The 14,756-nt window shown below is 26.9% G+C and overlaps 1 long non-coding RNA gene across 1 annotated transcript; it reads left to right on the top strand.

Moving 5' to 3' along the window:
- Positions 1–9,870: 9,870 nt before the first annotated feature.
- Positions 9,871–11,068, top strand: LOC147802467 (uncharacterized). The gene is made up of 2 exons (XR_015429842.1): positions 9,871–10,905; positions 10,963–11,068. It is a non-coding gene; the product is annotated as an uncharacterized LOC147802467 (long non-coding RNA).
- The last annotated feature ends 3,688 nt before the right edge of the window (positions 11,069–14,756 follow it).

Here is a 14,756-nt window from a genome sequence, read left to right on the forward strand (position 1 = left end):
ATAAAATAACCATTGTTAAAGTAAATATTTAATGCAGTATCATTGATTAGCCTAGACGAAACCAGAAAGTATGAAATTCTGAACGCAATACTACCGACCAAAAAAAAGTAGGTATTGTTTATTTTTCCCTCTTACATGAATGCATTCTTGACAAATTGACTTAATATAGTAAAAGACGGGTCATTTAACACTTTTAGCCAGGTATTTTATTCACCAGTAGTTTGTTATATTTATTTAACGGTAATTAGCTATTTTATTTAACAATAGATTAGCAGTTTAAGAATTCTTGTGAAAATCAGTCCCTCTTGATCAGCAATGCTATCATATGATAAAATTAGCAAATTTTTGTAGATTGATTATTTTTTAACCCATTTCAATTAAAATACTCTCCTGTGATAAAAAAAAATAATTTAGCGTGTTTAATAATATTTTTCTACTTTTTTGGAAATGTTTAATTTATTGGTTTTGTTAGACACAATTAAATTATTAATAATGAAAAGCGAAAACCGATTATACTTTGACAAATGCGAACGCTACACAGAGAATTAGCTGATTAAATAGCAATTAAAACTAAGACAATAAATCTAGTTCGAAGGCATAGGGTTGATGTTTACCCACCCCACACCCAAAAAAAAGGGCAAAAATCAATTTTAATACTTGATGTTCAATCAAACCGAAACATTTCATGAAATTTGTGTAATTGTTAGGTTGAGAAAGCTATATTACACCTAACTTATGAATATTAAATTACTTTAATTTATTTGTCACAGTTCTTTTCTCCATATAGACCAGTTTTTTGCAGGCTAAAACTTTCCAAGTCTTCTTAATCCATGGTGAGGAAATAAATAGCCTTTCCTTTGGTATAGGGACTATTCAAAATGAAAGCTTACTTCATCTTCAAATTCCATAATGCCATTCCTCATCCTAAATGCAATTTGTTAACTAAACCTTCTCTTCAATCAGTAATGGTTTTTCACTAAAATTAACGTCTTAAGGTGCAATGTTTTCTCTCCATTATTCAAAACCATCCGCTGCCAAATGGCTTTACGCAAACAAAACTGCGAGTAATATATGTATGAGGAACTTTCCCTCATTATAGAGAGTTCATCTTTTATGCATGATATTGTGGTGAGAGAGCCAAGATCAGTTGTATAGTTTGATGCAATCCCTGTGTGGATAAATCATTTAAGATGGTCTATTTAAATTTATCGAGTTTAGGATATAAATGTTTTTATACGGAAAAGTCTGTCAATAGAGCTGGATATTTGTATAGTTGTGTTAGAAAAAGAAGGACTGTATTTTCCTATACTTTATTAGTAATTTTGCGAACATATTCTTAAGAAATATATTGCAGGAATATTTCGTATTTAAATCATGCAAATTTAAATTTAATAATTATCAATTTTATACACTATTACAATTGTTTACGTCTATAAAAAATAAATATAAAGCATAATAATACTTAAAATAATATTTTATTTGCTTAAAATTTTTAAATGTAAATTATTTTATGGAGTAAAGTTATTTTATTTGATATAATGCAAGTTAATATATAATAAATATAGATAATTTTAAACAATATAAATAATTTTAAACAATATAATAGGATTAAAAAAACATTGAAAAGATTAAATCAAAATATCTATAATTTGGGTCACTTAATCAAAATATTTATAAATGTATAAAATTGGCACAACATTAATCTTGATTACTTGATTAAAGATTTCTTCACTTCAAACAATTGCAAATATGAGATAACATTCTACATTTTTCGAGCTCTCAAAGAATAGGCACTCATTTTCAAGACTTGCCAGACTTGTATGAGGAGAAACAAATGGGATTTGAAATTAAAGCATAAAATTCCCAACCAAAGATGGAAAAATAAAGGTAAGAAAACAAAACTAGATCTTTCAAACTATAAATGATGCTAGAAACATATCGACTGTTATTTCCAGTTCGTAATTTTTTAAAGCAAATGAAGCCTTTACTCAAGTAATGTTTAATTATCAATTTCTTAGGATTATATGTTATTTATATTATTATATATTATATATATTATCTATCATATATGTTATATATCAAATAAATTATTCTTGATTGTTCACAATAGCTCTGAACATCAATATTTTTTTAAAAAGCATGATAAAAAGTGTAACTTTAAATGATATATTGGAATTAACATCTGGAAACTAATTTTTTAAATAAAAATATTGGATTTTATTCCTTATTTGACTTTTCTTTATTTTAACAAAAATCTTATTTCATTTAATGACGGTAGCATTTATAGAGCAAGAAATGCGTTCAGTAATAATTAAAAAAACTTTAACAACCTTTAACTTTTAAGCGTAACTGTGCAATTTGATTAGTATTTAGTGTAGCCGTAATTATATGTTATGACAAAATATATGATTATTTTATTTTGAATATTTCATTTTGATACTTTTTTCTTGTGGCTTTCAGCAAGAAAAAATTATGAAGAGAACATGTAAGTCTGTCAGGTTTGATAAATGCACTCACTTCGAATGTGACTTTATTAAATAAGTTTCTCGATTTGTAAGGCAAAAGGAAAATGGTGCATAAAATTGAGAGCAATACTTTATGTTACTACTTGAAATTCGACATAAAGATAGATTTAAACCTTCGAAGGGGTGTTACATAAGTTCAGTATTCTTTTAAGATATATATTTTCAATTCTCTGAAAGAAATTGTTCTTTATTAAACTTGACGAGTTCTAAAATTGCTTTTAAATATCCGTGAGATCAATAGTAGGAATTTTTCACTGCGAATTTAATTGGTAATTTATTAAAGCTTATCTGAATTTAAATGTGATTTCTTCAAGGGGGACGTGAGAAGAAAATTCAGGGGAATTTTCTCTATTTTCGTCTTTTTTCTCCTTTCTTCCTTTCAGTTAAACTGATATCACATTTCATAATATATTTATTTAAATTTAAAAACATATGGAAATCTAAAGGAATTCTTAGATGGAGAAAAATGGTATGGTCGAAACTACCAGATATGGTAAAATGTACAGTATTCTGGTAGCTTTGACATGGGTGTATTTTTGGTTCCATAGAGACATTGAAACCTTGGTAATTTTTTTCTTAAGTGCTTTGGCAATGGTTTAAAAAAATTGATAATGAAAATAGTTTTATAATATGAGTTAAAGTTTGATAAATACAGGTGAAACTTATCAAATTAGATAGTAGGAATCAAGAAATTAATCAGTTAGTTAATTAATTAATTAATTAAATTAATTAAAATTAATTTTCAGCTTCATAGTTAATTTCTACCAAAAGTGTGGATGTAGCAACTTTAATTTGGAAAATCAGATGTTACGGTGAACCATTAGAATGTGAACGGAAAAATTACAAAAAGAGTGATTTAAATACCATTTGGTTTAAGTCAGAAATGACATCATATATGACATCACCATTTTCTCCAGGTAGTCTTTTCATCGTTAGCTTAATCTGCAATTTACATTAGTTTACTGAAGGAATTTATTAGTTAGTATGTTACATTTCGTAATAAAGTTATATTGAAGAACTAAACAGAAGTTCCGTTTAGTAAGTTTTTTTTCTTTTTAAATATTTAACTCGTCGTTATAAAAATTCTCTATTATCTATTCTTATCCGAGTCCATATTGAGTTAGGATTAATAAATAAGACTATTTCACACTGACGTTTATTAGCTGGAAAGGCAAAAAATTTTTGAAGATAAATTAGTTAATGAGCTAAAACTGACAAACACCGAATAATTTCTTAACGATAAATATTGCAAAAAGCATTTCTTATTTTTTACAATAATTATTTTGATAATTTATTGCAATTTCTTAATACGAAGACTTGCTTTGACATCGTATCAGATAAAAAAAATCGTTATAATTTTTAAAGAGAACTGTTTTTTTTACATATATCATATTGAATAAATTTTAAATAAAGATATTCAATTTTCAATAAAAAATATTTTTTTATAATTTATCATATTAAATCAGTATTTTTTAAAAAATAATATTAATGTAAAACTTTAATAAAGTTTTAACTGTATATACATCATTATAGTTAATTTTAATTATTATCAAAAAAAAGGAAAAGCCTCATTTAAAATTTATTTATACAAACCAGTAATAAAAATTTTTATTATATATTCATCATTACGCTTAATTTTTCTTTTTACTTATCCTAAATAAGAAAAGATTTAGGCTGAATGTGTAGACAGTTAATGCATTTAAAATGTAGACACATTAAATGCTCTCAGAGAAAAATTTGTTTCGATTTCGTATTAGACACTCGCAAGAAAAAAATAAATCGGAATAATTAAATTAAAGAACTTGTTTTACGAAAGTAGCATTTTTAAGAAATCGAATTAAAACTATAATAGATAAGAACTTAAAAAGTTTTTGAAATGGTTTGTGAAAGTAACAAAATACTTTCCTTGAAGCAATAGTTTCTTTATTGCTATTCAGAAAACGACTTCGTCGAAAGCCTAATTAAGAAGAAAAGCAATTTACTTTGCTCTTAAAATTTTATTACAAGAAATTAATAAAGTGTTCATGCATTTCTTTAGATCTTTTACAAAATATTGACTGTTTTAATTTGCAGGAAATAATTGCTTTTGTCTAACGTAAGTTGATTTTCTTTTGTTTTAAAATCATCGAACATTAAGTAGTAATGGCATAATTATATTGTTGGTGCAAAAAAGTAATTTTCGAAAATAAAAATAAAGAAAAATAGAATTTTATTTTCAAGTACGAATAAAAGTAACTTTGAAGAAGGGCTAAAATGAATCTATTGATTTCTGCACTTTTATTTAGCACTTTTAGTTTGAAATTTAGTTTCCTGAAAAGCAAATAATGCAATTTTTTCATAAGAAAAAAAGGAAAAAATGGGAATAAAATATTGGAATTAAATTAAGTTATTTTAAAGTAGTAATAAAGTAAAGATATTAAGTTTTTAAATTTTATTTAAAATTTTTGTTTGAAATAGTGCTATTGAAAAGACAAATACTGTAAAGCTTCAACAATAAAAAATAGAAATGAAGGTAAGCGATTTTAAAGTAGGAATAAAGTGAAGCTATTTATTTTAGCACTTTTATTTTAAATTTTCTGATCAAAATTAAATGGCTTGTAAAATAACTAATAAAAATTACATCTATTGCTCTTACATGGACCCCTGATGGTAAGAGAACAAGAGGAAGACCCAGACTTACCATCCAGCTCATGTTTTTGGGCGAATTAAAAGAATGTGGAATATCTGGCTGGGAGGAAGCAAGATCTATTGCTAGAGACAGGAGGCGTTGGAGGGATACGCTAGAGGCCTTAAGTGCCCAAAGGCACGTAGAGGATAAGTAAGTAAGTAAAATAACTAATAGGGAATTTCCCAAGATAAAAGGAGAAAAAAATAGAAATAAAAATATGCAATTATGAAGTAAGAATTATGTAAATATATTTATTTTAGCATTTTTTAGTATATTTTTAGTTTAAAATTGAATTGCTTGAAAAATATCTTGACAATTTTGAACTCTCTTCTCCCCTTGTCAGCAAAAATAAAGTAGTTAAAACCCTTCTCCTAAGTCTGAAGAAACAAAAATATTACTCCCCTACCTTTTTTTGTTTGCTTCAACTTTCACTTTTATTGTAGCAATAGAAGCATGAAACATAGAAATACGATGTAATTTTTAAACGATATTTCACTTCATTTCATAAAATAATGTGTTTGTCTTCTTTCCTACTGTGAAAAAAATGAATAAAATAACTAAAAAAAATACCAGCACTCAGGGTTCAAGTATTTTTATACCGTAGAATCTTTTTTTACCGAATCATGTTAAGGAACAAAAATCTGACATGCCGTAATTTTTACAGTAATAATCACGGTAAAATCACTGAACCACTCTAATTAAATAAAAATTACTGTAAAATGCATGGTATTATACTTTACTTTAAAAATGAATTTTGCAGATGAAGTTCCCAAATTACCGGTATTTTGTACTATAATTTGATCCGGAATTTTTTACAGTGCGTAAAAATTCTTGTCCTCTTTCACCAATTTTAGAATTATTTTTTTGATTTTTGAAAACATAATGTGATTTCAGTGTCGTACGTAAGCAATGATGTTTCCCATCTCACCTTGAAAGCAGAAATAAGCCAATGACAAAAATCATCCTTTTTCAGTTTGGCGCTTATAAGAAATTAAATTACATTTTTAGCATTATTAATAATTTATTTTAAAAAGGAAAAAATATATACTGATATGTAACTTACATTTCTCTTGCCTTTATTTTTAAAAGAAAGAAAAAAAGTAATTTTTCATCTATCAGACAGAATTTATCTTTAATAGGAGACACTACGTTGATATTTCATGCGACTGCTTATTTGTTAACTAAACGGAAATAAGATACGAAAAGACCTCACAGCAACTAGATAAAGTACGTTTCTCCGTTTACGAGGACAACAAATCTTTTCCAGAACAAAATTGCTGTTTTCTACGGTATTTTCTGGCTATTTACTTCCATTTCTTTTACAGTAACTTGAAAGAAAACTGGTGTGCTCGCATTACTTGCTAACCTAGCACTACATAATTTTAACAAGTAACATTATCCGTAAGCATCTGAAAAAGTAAAACAAATTTTGCTTCAGTAATGCGCTATTTATATTTTTTATCTGCAGCGTGTTATTACTTTCAGCTTTCCAGATAATTACTTTTAATTTTTTTTTATCAGGAAATAAAGTAATCTCGCAACATAGCTTTTATGCAAACTATTTTACACATAGTCTTTTCTCACATTTTATCTCCTTGAGTTTAATTTTATTTCTTTCAATTATGCTAAGGCTTTATTTATATTTTAGGTTTTTCTCATATACGTGTAGCAATAAATACGGCATTAAGTTTTCGAGTTCCTACGCATTTTACTATCAATAATTCTCAAATAACTATAAGAATGTATATACTATCTTTTATTGAAGTTTGAAACTTGTTGAACGAATTATCAAATGCAGTTTTGTACATTGCAGAATATTTTCTCAAATGTACTTAGCTAGTACTAGTACTTAGCATAGCTGCGGCTTGTCAGAATTGGGAGTCTAATTTATTGTATATGTGGCAAGCGTTAGATGTATATTAATGTTTTAAATTTTCAACTATTCTGCAAACATCAGTTACATTTTTTTTCAATAAATACTAATAATTATGAAAATTGTGTGCATTTTCGTCTGTATTGAGTAACTTAAAAATATACGCACAGTTTTGTTTTTTTTACAGAATTTAAAAGAAATAGATGCTTTTTGAATTACGCTTACTTTAATTATTTCTAGGGATAAATAGTAACAATAATAATTAATATTTTCTATGTCAAACTTTTATTGGTGTTCCCTTTATAGCAAAAATCATTCTTTTCATTTAAAATTATAATTGCAATCTCATTTAATTTCAAAAGAAACCATAATACTTCATTTTTAATTTGATAAAAAAATTAACGAATTCTTATTAAAAATAAATTAATGCTACAATTTTTTTATATTTAATATTAATCTTAAGTTAAATTTTTCATTTCAAATATACGTGATGCTTTTTCGTAAAAAAATAAAGAAACAATTTTCAGATTAAGTTATTAGAGCAAATATTTTTACTGCATAATTGAAAACAAATTCGGTTTTAAAGTATACTTATATTTCGTTAATAGGAAGAAAACAGCTATTTTTCTATTCAGTATTAATTTTTAGTTTCTTTCCGTACGCTAATCTAAATTTTAGAAAATAAACCAAATTTATAATTAAGGTAATTTTTTTAACGAAATTTTAATGCTAACAAAATATAAATGAACTTGCATGATTCACCTTTTACATTAAATAAGATTTTGCTAAGCCTTTTTAAATCTGCTAGTAAAAAATAAAAAAAATAAAGGTATTGCAGATGAGAGTTGTATTTTTATTTTGTACGACTTAATTTAGATTTTAAGAATAACATAGGATACAGAAAAACATTTACGCCCTAAGAAGCAAATCTTATTCCCAACATAGTAAACTACTTAAATATGCGTAGAACTGTTTTTCAAAACCTTTCCATTTATTTATAATTTTTAAATAAATTTAAATTATAAAATTATTTACGTTTTCGGAAAATGAATAAAAGCCTTCTTGGCTTATATATAATTCATAAGATAGGATAAAATATTTTGCAGAAGTGCTATTCGAATAAACGTCAAAACTTATTTTTTGGTAAGGTGAAAGCTGAAAAATGTGTCGTAACAAAACAAAGTTTTATTACATAAGTTGCTTCTGAATTTATGAATACATGAAATAATCTTTTTTTATAAAAATATTTATAAATTTATGTTACCTTATAGAATGAAATATTTATAGCTTTCATTCAAAGGAGAGAGAAAAGAGAAATTTAATACTTTCTTTATAAAATAGCATAATACATTATAATGCTTTTTATGTTTGAATTAATTTCTTTTCAGAACGCCCTGCAAAAAATGACCAATAGAAATCAATAAAAAAAAATGTATTGATCTGTACGGGGAAATGGAACACTGATATCAATAGAGTAGATCAGTACAATTGACTGGTCATGATATATTGATATCAGTAGAGTAGGTCAATACAATGTATTGGTCTATATCAGTAGAATGGACTGATATCAGTAGAGTGTACTGGTCTGTACGGGGAAATGGAACATTGATATCAGTAGAGTGTACTGGTCTGTACGGGGAAATGGAACATTGATATCAGTAGAATTGACTGGTCTCTACGGGGAAATGGAACATTGATATCAGTAGAATGAACTGGTCTGAACGGGGAAATGGAACATTGATATCAGTCGAATTTACTGATCTGTACAAGGAAATGAGACATCATGGTCCCATCAGAAAAATAGACTGGTCTAAGTTAGGGAAAACAATATTAATGAAAGCATATTAGATAGGTTTAAACAGGAAAATGCAACATTGTTTATCTTTTTTAATATGCAAGATTTTGTTGAATTGGTCAAATGCTCTGTATGCACCATAGTAAATTTTCTACTAGCTGCAGCCAGTGGAAAATTTAATATAAATTAATAAAATATAACAGGACAGTATAAAAAAATACATATTTAAAGCATCTAAAAATGTTTTGAATATTTAAACACTGCTTAAGTGGAAGGATAAAAGAATTATATTCTAAAAAAACATACTTCTTTATACCTACACTATGCTAGTTTTAAAGTTAACTTTAATTTCCTTTTCATATTTCCAATTGAATTTTAAATATAATTTATTACTAAATTATATTTTATTGTTTAATATAACTATAAAAATAAACTTAAAATGTGAGTTCAAGAGGGTACCTTATTTGAAAAAATTCCTGGTATAAAAAAAATCATGCCGGCGTATGAAACACCGGTTCTGGTATGATACTGGATCGGGAATTATACCAGACCCAGCGTTTCATCAGCCAGTATCATACCGAAGCTGGTGTTTCACAAGTTAGCAGGATACTGGCTCCGGTATAATACCTAAATTGTAGTTTCATTATCTAATATCATGCTAGAGCCAGCATATACTGGTACTAGTGTACTGTGCTCAGCATACTGGAACAGTGTTTTAAAAACCGGTTTATTCAAAACAAGCGTATCAAACTGTGTGTTTCTACAGTTTGATACAGGATTGTTAGTGAACAGCTCTGAACGGGAAAATAAAACATTGATACACAATTGGGTAAATAAGTTAAGTCACCTGATTTATACAAAGAAATAAAATACTGACATCAATTAACACTTTATCAAAAACTATAGTTTGCATCATGTTTATAAAAACAAATTAACTTTTTTTAAGCTTCTTTATAGTTAAATTTTTTTAAACAATAAATTAAAATGTTAGAAAATTATTGTCAATAATTTTTGAATCTACAATACTACACAAAAAAATGTTTTGGAGATGGATGGATGGATTAGAAATGTTACTTTATAGATAGCCAAAAACCTGACTAAAATAAACAAGTCAATTTATTGTCATTTCAAGACCCCCCCCCCATTGTGTTTGACATAGCATTCTAAGAGTAAAAAGTTTCAATATTTAACAAAGAAAAAAATGACAGAACAATCTCAAAGTATACCATAGGCTTTAAATCCGAACATGTGATACACACAAATGATATACCATTTATTTGATTTTTATCTATAGATAGCTTGTGCTAAGCATTTGTCATCTTACCAAATATGCTAAACTTGAAATTTGGCAAAACAAAAATGTTATTTTGGGGAAAGTATTGGCGAATGCTGTTTTCGAACAAAAAGAAAAATTTATCCATTCATTGTTCATTTACTCCTCCCCAACAGCAAAATGATTCTTAATTTGTAGTTGCATTTTTATAAAATAATTCAATTTATAATAAATATGCATTTTCCTACAGAAAAAATCAATCATAAAAAAATTGTTAAGATTTACCTTTGGCTTAGAATTTTAAAAACTGGCTAATAATTTTAAATCCTTAGCATGGGTTATGTATATATAGATAGTAATATCATAATTAAAGGTCAGTAATTAAAAAGAGCAGGTAAACAAAGAAAACACAACAACAGCAGCAAAATTATAATGGAAAATCATACTTAATACAATGGGAAATTAAACAGTAAGAATAACCTAATCCAAATTTGCAAAAAATTATAGTTTAAAATTAAATAAAATTAGCATTATTAAGAGAAAATAATAAAACGTCATAGTAAAAGGTAATAATATACAGATAAATTTGCTATACAGAGTGAAGAGTATATTAAGACTCTTGTAATGTAGGTATTTATAAAAAAAGTTCACATGTTTCGCACAGAACTTTTAAATTAAAATATATTTCAAATTTCGAAAAAACCGAATCACACACTCTTTTTCAATTTTCACTACTTAACACAGTCAAAATAATTCAGAGCAATAGTAACGGTTATTTAAAAATAGTATCCGGTAGAAGAAATGCTCTAGTTAAAAAACTTGGCAAAGCATTGCAGAGGAGGCCTAACCAAATCTTTTTCGCAGCATCCACGTCTGGCTCATTCATTATATTTTAGTCTATCACTCTTACAATGGTGGAGAAGATATCATCAAATGGTGGAGAGTAAAAACGAGTGGAGGAAATTAACAGCAGTATTTGTGAAGTGATCAGCTTTATCATATCCAGAAATGTCGCAATGGCTCAAGGAATAGAAAGTTTGCACTGACCACAGTGCTGACGTAAAATATCCTTAGTGGTAGACGGATCATGACGCCAGACTAACCGTGACATGTTTGCCTGGTTTTCTTCTCCATGTACCCCAAATAGAAGTCTTGTCATGCATTCCATTCAGCTAGAAAATTTTAAACAGAACTTATCAATGTAAAAGTATTTTATTTGAATAAGTTGTTAAAAGTTTTCATCACAATGTACACAAATACATTCATGAAGATTTTATTACATTAAGAATAGGTTTAGCCAAAATAATTTTTAAATTTAATATTATTGATAATTTAATATTATTGAACTAATTTAACACGTTGAATGCCATAGGGGTCACCAGTGACTGGCACTGAGTTTGTTTGTAGCGCCCCAGGGGTCACCAATGAACGGCGAAGCCTAGATTATTAGAAACGCATAATTAGAATAAATTTTTAATGCTCCTAATTTTTTTATATTATTATCATTACTAAGAAGAAGGTTAGAAGAAATTAGGTTGGAAGAAATTAATGCAATACATACTGAAAAAATCATTTTGGCTAGACGGGCAAGCCGTGTAAAATTAGCGTGGCATTCAACATGTTAAAGAAAAGTAAAAAAAGTTAAATCCAGCTAAGATTAAATTCATAAGAAAGTGTAAGGATTGTTTTTAACCCATAACAAAAATGGAGTAAATAAAGAAAATTTGAATGCAAATAGAAAAGTAATTATTTATAAAAATAACTACTTACAAAAATAATTATTGTTTATAAAAATATTTAATAATTGAAATTTTTTTTTGCATTTGCTTGAACACAGTCAAGACAGAGTAGCAAAAAAATATTTAATTATATCATTTAGTTATACTAATAACATAAATTTAATGTAATTAATTAACTATACTAATAATATAAATTTAGATTACCCAAACATTAAATTGCCTTTCAGAGAGCAAAAAAAAAATTTCACTGTATATAAAGTTTTTACCCATATCTTTACCTTAAAATCAATATATATATATTGTAAATATTGTTATAAAGCTTCGCTTCATATTTTTTGGCTACAGTTCAGAAAAAGCATTAAAAATAACAAAAGAATTTGTGATTAACACTTAAAATATAATGCAAAGTTTAAAAATATTATACACAACTAAATAAATAATTAATTTGTTACTAACGATGATATTAATGGGAATTTATGTAAATAACATGTGAACAAAGTGTTTCTATTAAAGTCTCATAAAGAAACCCAGAAAAAAAAACATAAAAAATACTTTCCTCTCATGCAATGGATTGAATCTCTATATGCTATACGAGTATATCGTAACCCTACCTATGCATGCACATGCAGTAATAATTCAAGAATAATATACATGTATAGATAGCTTAAAATATCAATAAAACTCAAGCATACGTTTTAATATTTCTGTAACTAACAAAGATGAAAATAAAAGTAAGAAATAAAGAAAAAATTACACTTACTAAAATATTTCTCCCCATAATATGCTTCATTCTTTCCATGACGCTCTATTGTAAACATTGAACGTAAGTCGAAGTAATGTGATTGGCTGTAACTTCAGACTGAGAAACGGAATGAACTGGGGAAAAAGTTGAAAAGGAACTTTCTCAAAATTGGGAGTGTAGGCAGCTTGATATGATTTAAAGAACGATTAAAACAGATTTAACGAACGATTAAAAGTCGATTCTCGTATTTTGCATGCTCCCCTTTCGTTTCTGAATTAATAACTCCTTTTTGCTTTTATAGATTCAATTGGATTGAATTAACTATGTTTCTACAAAACAAATTTACTTATTTCATTCAAAAAAGTTTATTTTGCTTTATGATCTAAATTTATTTAAAACAAATTTCAAAAAGGGACTGAAATTTATAAATTTATGATGGCGAGGTTAATGTTTGAAGGTAAAAAGTTTAAGATTTTACATGAATTTTTAATTTATGTAAATGTATTTCTTTTGCTATAAAGTTGTTTGAAACCTAAAATAATTAATTTATTTTGCGAATAGTTCTAGTTTAGTATAAATTCAATAATAATAATAAATCAATAAAAATTAATAACAACTTATAATAAAATTTAAAGTGATACAATTAATAATATTTTTTTTTGCCATCATGACTTTGATTAAAATAAGTTTTGTAAATTACAAAATAAATAAGTAAATAAATGATAAACTAATAAAAACAAGTTTTATTATTAAATTACTTTTATTATAAAATTACTTTCATTTGAATGACTTTAAGCAGATTTTAAAGTTATTAAAATGCGTAAAAGTTTTACTCAAAAACTTCCTTTCTTCCAAAATTATAAAATTATTTTAATAATTTTAAATATGTATTCTTTAATTAGTGCACATAGAAAGTGTACGTTTTCACTACCCTTAATATATATGTTAAGATTCCTTATAAAAATCTAAGAAATTAATTATCGGAAATCAGTATATAATCAAGAAAAAAAAATTATAAAATAATTAAGAATTATTAACTAAGTAATCTAATTTTAAAAGGTCGTAACCTGTTAGATTTCTGGAAAAATATGTATTGCAAGCAAACGTATGTAAAGTAATTCTTTAGGCACCTGTTGATGTATTAATGAAAACAAATATGGACTAATAAATTACCTATTGATCAATAATTGCTAAGTTTTACTGGTGTCAATAAAAATCTGTAGATATCAGTTCATACATTGATAAAACAAGTAGAATACCTAACTGATCAACATCTATTGATACAAGTACCCTACTGATGTCAGTAGTCATCAGTTGAAGTGTGAAATACAGACAAGTATATACCAATAGAGTACCTACTGATCAATATCCATTGATACCAATACACTGCTGATATCAGTTGAAATGTCAATGGGAACAAGTACAGACCAATAGAATTCTATTGATCAATATCTATTGATACCAGTACACTACTGATATCAGTTGAAATGTCAATAGGAACAAGTACAGACCAATAGAATACCCTATTGTTCAACATCTATTGATGCCAATACACTACTGATATCAGTTGACATCAGTTGAAATATCAATAGAAACAAGTACAGACCAATAGAATTCTATTGATATCAATAAATATTTGTATTGATTTCTATTGATCATTTTTTGTAGGGCGTTTCGGAACGCGTTTTTTTTTATCTCTTTGTAAATATATGATATTCTACTTTCAGTGAAATTAAATTCTTACATTTAAAAATTCAGCAATCCTTGAGCTGTAATTCGATAATTGTGAAAATCATTTCATCACAAAATCATGTGATTTGGGACAAAACGTGCATTCTCAAATTTACGGCTGAAAGGTTTATTCTACTCCAAACCTCAACGTAGTGCATCGTGAGAGTTTTTTTTTCATGTGTGTGCCTGATTAGGCAGTAGGGGTGCGATTGTTCCTGTTTTTCAGTGGCGCCATCTATGACCAGGAATATGACTTCTGCCAAGGCATTCACACAACCACAGCCCGTTTATACGGCGGGTCACATTCACACACAAAGGAGAAAGGACATAGAACACACAGTAAGAGAAAGAAGCATCCATGCCTTTCCCGGGATTCAAACCAGGACCTTTTTGATGCAAGGACAGTTCCC

Source organism: Parasteatoda tepidariorum, chromosome 10, assembly GCF_982258835.1.
Source record: "Parasteatoda tepidariorum strain Cologne lab strain chromosome 10, Ptep-v5.0, whole genome shotgun sequence".
In the NCBI taxonomy this organism is placed as follows: Eukaryota; Metazoa; Arthropoda; class Arachnida; order Araneae; family Theridiidae; genus Parasteatoda; species Parasteatoda tepidariorum.